Below are 5,203 nucleotides of genomic sequence, written 5' to 3'. Positions count from 1 at the left end.
GTTCACCTCTCTTCTGTCATTTTGACTCAAAAAAAAATTGGTTCCTTCCATCTGCTGCATCTTTGAACAGTGATTTTTTGGGGAGATGGGGAGTGGTGCTTGCTGTTAGTGAGCTCTGAGCTGCCTTTTGTACCTTTTGGGGATGGCTGATGGGGTGAATTCCCAGCTATCTCACATGGCATTTTCCTTTATCTGTGAACCAAAGCTTGCCAAGCTGACTGTAAGGCAGGCTGCCTGTTCTATTTCTCTGCTCAAGTGATTAAGAGAGGACTCTAAAGAAAATGCCTCTGGCTACTTTGAAAGATTAAAAATATGTTTAAGACAAAAATAGGAGAGCAGGAAGGGAAGATTAACTATCAACTCTCTGCGCTGTGCTGGCATCGTCAGGCTTCAGTGTTGAAAGGAACCAAGCAGTCCAATTGATGTCCACTTGGAAGACTGGGTTTTGATACTTTGTGTCACTGGGGGAAGGCTTGCCCTTTGCCATACTAACAGACAGAGCATAGTAAGTTTTACGTCTTGTTTGGGTACACTCTCAAAAACAGCTGAAGGGAAATTCAGATGGGCCCAGTAGAGGAGGGGTGGAATACAGATGAGCAGTCCTGAAGAAAACAAGTTCAGAAGGTAAACATGAGCTCCCTCTCTTTGTGGAGTTCAGGAGTTGGGTTTTGTTTCTCTTATCAAATATGCTTCCGGTGGTCCTTACGTGCTTGTTCCAAGACCTCTTAAAAATCAAGTGATGCAATTTGAAAATGTCTGGGACTATATCAGGAGGAGTCTGTTTGCTGAAAACATTTTGGTACAACTGCAGTGGTAGAGACTTCAGTCTCTTCATGGCATAATATCTAAATCGGGCTTTTCGCAGAAGCTCAGCGTAAGAGTTCTCAGCTGTGGAAAACTTAAACCTACTTCATATTCACTCTGGGTGTTCTCATGTATTCTGTGTCTGGCAAAGAGGTTCCACCACTAGCCAAAACCCTCATGCCCTCAATTTGCTTTCTTTGTCAAAATCTTCCTTCCCTCAGTCTAGCAGTGCCAGGGGCTGCTGAAAGGCATTATGCTTTCTCTTAGGGGCCATGGACTTACTCCATTTTTCTCTTCCTTCCCTTGAAAGCATCTACTACAAACGAACAAGATAGACTCAGGCTGCCCTTGACCAAGGTCAAACATAGAATGGAATATTTCTGTTGGAAAGGACCTACACTGATCATCTAGTCCATGGCTTGCACCTTTGCCTCGCCCATTTTGGAAAGGCCCTTTTAGAAACTCACCTCAATGCAGTCTGTACCTCTCCCTGCCAGGTGAGGACTTGCCTCTTCTGCTCTCCTGAGCTCCTCAGGTGATGCATGTCCCATCCAACAAGGATGGGGTTCCCTCAGCTCTGGAATTCAGTGTATCAGTCCCAGCCAGGCTGATGTTTGAGTCTTTGTATCCCTCTGGGGCAATGGAAGAGTGCAGGATGAGCAATCGTTCTGATGCAACTTCCTTTTCTTTCCCTGCCATGTCAGCCAGGAGCAGAAAGGCGTTCAGCTCCCACCCTCTGCGATGCTGACAGACATACAGACAGGGCCCTGGGGAAAGGAGGATGCTTTTCTTCAATGGTGGGAGCTCTCTGAGATACACCTTGGCTGTCTATATCATCCTTTCACTTGCACAATTGCATCTTGAGCATGCGGCTGTGAGGACGGTACCTGTAGCAGAGGCTAGAGCTGTTCCCAAGGGAACACAGCTCTTCTGAGGTCTGCAAGCAGACAGACTCATGTTCAGTCCTCTGTTTTTCCCCTTGATGTTACAGTAGGTCATTGTCTTGGGAGGGAGGTGTGTCAATCCCACCGAGATGAAACTGGAGGAGGGAGCTGGTGGGGTCAACTGGATTGCAGTGCTGATGGCTCTTCCTTTCTGACTAGGATTTGCTGGTCTAGGAATTGCTTCTGAAAAGGTATCGTCGTTGGGCATATGGGTAGCAGTGTCAGCACAGCCACCCACAGGGATCAGGGGTTCTCTGACCCTTCAAGCGGAGCTCATTAGGGCTTCTTTATGTCTACATGTGTGACCCAGACCTGATTTTTTTCATCTGCTCCTCCTCACCTCCAAAATAAAAGCACTGTTGTTTTTTTAAGGTACAAGTTGAATAGCCCAGGGATGTGACACCTCTAAACAAGGAGGTCTACTGGCTTCTCTCCTAAAAGTTGCTCTAAATGAAAAGTTATTCCCCCTTCTCCCCCACTACGATGATTGTTCTGGAAGGGGATGGAAAACAGCGGGATTTTGTATGGTTGAATGAGAAAACTGACATAAGGCAGTGTGTACCAGAGCTAATCTATAATTCATCATGATCATTCAAGGCTTTTAGAGAGCAGAGGAGAGAGAGGCCGGGGAGCCCCAACAACTGACATAAAGACCCCGCACGTGGATGTAGCCAGCGAGGGCTGTCGCTTCCGATAAGCATGGGCAGGCAGTGCAGGGCCACGAGGGAGAGCTGAGCTCCTAGTACCTGCTGCTGAGGAGGGGCTGCATTTGCAGATGACTAGAAGCAACTATGGTCCTGACATCTCATTATTTCCAGCTTTCTTGCTTGCTTTCCGGTCGCTGCTAATGTACCAGACCCAAATTCCTTTGTGTGTTACAGCCTCAGGGGCCTCTGGCAGCTACTGCATCTGGGGGAGGATGTCCTGTAGGGCTGAGTGCTTACTGTTAACTGGTTAAGACTAGCAAGGCTAACCACTAACAACCATCAGGGAGAGGAGAGTCAGGACCTCATTCTGATGGTAGTGGCTTTCTACTTTTGGCAAGGTCAGGGATAGGGCTGGATCATCGAGGCCCACCGCTGGGTTGTCAGCAAGAGAGACATCAGCCTGAAAAGGGCATTCCCGGGAGCTGATGAGGAAGAATGGCAGTTCCTCAGAGACTTGGAGCTGGTCTGGACACAGGAGAACCTCAGCAGGAGGCAGCTTCTTGGTCGCACTGAGTGTCGTGGAGCCACAGCTGCTTTTCCCAGATGAGGCCAACGTGGCCTGCACCGCACTAGGGAGGGCTGGTGGAGCCCGGGGAGCCCTGCACACTCTGCTCAGCAACAGGCAGCCCACACTTGCAAACTCTTGTCTGTTCAAGAGGGATGCAGGGGTGCCAAGGAGGGCTGGTTGAGGCTCCAGGGCTCCTCAGGGCTGGGGGCAGAGTGCCTGGGAGGAGGATGGGGAGCTGGGACAGCTCACTGCGCTGAGGAGGTAGCTGGGGTGTATCTAATCATGTGCACAGTGATGTGAAGGGCTCCTTGTAAGATGATGCCGTCCAATGCTTCTTGGCAGACGTGGCAGATGACTTAACAGGGGAACATGGGAAGCTTGGCTTAGATATTGGGGGAGAAAAAAGCTGGTGGGGAGGTTTCAAGCATCGCCCAGGACCAAGCTGCCCAGATCTCATACTGGCAACAGTCCTGTTGCAAGAGGGAGGTTGCATCAGAGACCTCCCACAGCCCCTTTTACCTACATGCCCCTCTTGAATCTGAGCCCCAATTCCTTTAGTGCTCCCCGACTTGCTGCAAGAGCAATTCTTGTTTCTCACTGGCTGGCTTTCTCCTGCTTTGGTTCACATATGTGTGTGGCAGTGTTACCCAGCAGCCCCAGAAAAATTCCAGCCATGAGTCTGAAAACCCATCAGCCCTTCTGTTGTTGGGACCCACGTGTTGGCCTCCACCGGCCTCATGGGCTGGATGTTGTGCAGAGTGCAAGCACAGCAGGGGAAAGGGATGGTTAAGGGAGGAGGTTGTCCTTCCATTAAGTTAATTTTTTGACTATACCTGCACTTCTGGGCTTACATCCAAGGCCTGAAGTACTTGTGCAATTTTCTCCTGTCTCCATCAGTTACGTTGTAGTCTCTATTCCCTCCTGAGCTAGTTATTAATTATGGAAACTGCAGAGATGAAGTCCAGACTCTGCTAATGGTTGACTTCCCCGTGTTTTACAAGCAGCATTTCAGGGATCTGCAAATGGTACTTCTTAACTTGGCTTTTTAAGCTCCACTGTCATCTTGGTTGCTAGCCTGAGCAGATAAGGGTGTTCAAATGTGGGTTGAAGCCTGACTCTCTGGGCGGCCCACAGTTGCAGGGCACATATCTGCAGCACCCTGCTCATCTCCCTGGGTTGATATGTCTCTGTGGCACAAGCTCTGTCTGGCCTGTGTATGGTTGACCTGGCTCTCAGCCACAGGCAAGGCCCCAGTGGAATTTCAGGCTTGTAGGTGGGCAGTGCCATCCCCTGTGTGCTCTTGGGTGTGCAGCTATCCCCGTCCTGCACAGAGCCTTTCTGTGCTAGCAGGAAGCATAGAGCAGCCTTGCCTGGCAGCATTCCGGCAGGGAATCCTTCCTGGCTGGCATCTCTCAGTTGTCCCAAGCTCTGAGAATCTGGAGAGCAAGCCCACAGTGAGCACCGAGCCCCAGCCCTCTTCACAAAGCCACCTCTTTGCTCTTAGCCCCTTCTCAGGATAAGAGGAAATGGTCTCAAGTTGTGCCAGAGGAGGTTTATATCGGAGATTAGGAAGAACTTTTTCACTGAGAGATTTGTTAAACACTGGCACAGGCTGCCCAGGGAGGTCGTGGAGTACCCGTCCCTGGAGATGTTGCAAAGCCGTGGAGCTGAGGTGCTGAGGGACATGGTTTAGCGGTGGGCTCGCCAGTGTGAAGTTAGTAGTTGGACTTGATCCTAAAGTTCTTTTCCAACCAAAATGATTCTATTATTCCCTCCCAGCCAGTGTCTCAGCCTGTAAAGCTGCCTGGTCCATCCCCAGCACTATCTCATCTTTCCTCTCTCAGCCTTTGTTATTCCTTTTCCCCCTCTCCCAAGGAGCCTGGTGGGAACTGGTGTTGGCCTTGCTTCTCCTTGCCCCGGCCAGCCTCGGCAGCAGCTCCAGCTGCCCTTTGCTCTCCCTGCGCTGGCTGGCCTGTCACCAAACACACCATCCCCTTGTCCCTGGAGAGCACCATACCCTCCTTCCTGCCACTGCTGCCTGCCTGCCTTCGCTGCTACCTGCCCCCTGTGTGATCCTCTGGCACGTACAGCTTTTCTGCTCCCGTCCTCTTCCTCCACCCAACATGGGGAGTTACTGCTGTGTTTTTCTCTGTAGACTCTGCAGGCCTGTTGCTTGCCTTTGCCCCTCCATCACTTCCAGCCTCCTTCCTGGCAGCCTCAAGCAGCAAACTTCTGCACAG

Source organism: Colius striatus, chromosome 3, assembly GCF_028858725.1.
Source record: "Colius striatus isolate bColStr4 chromosome 3, bColStr4.1.hap1, whole genome shotgun sequence".
Classification (NCBI taxonomy): domain Eukaryota; kingdom Metazoa; phylum Chordata; class Aves; order Coliiformes; family Coliidae; genus Colius; species Colius striatus.
This window is presented reverse-complemented; position numbering follows the sequence as displayed.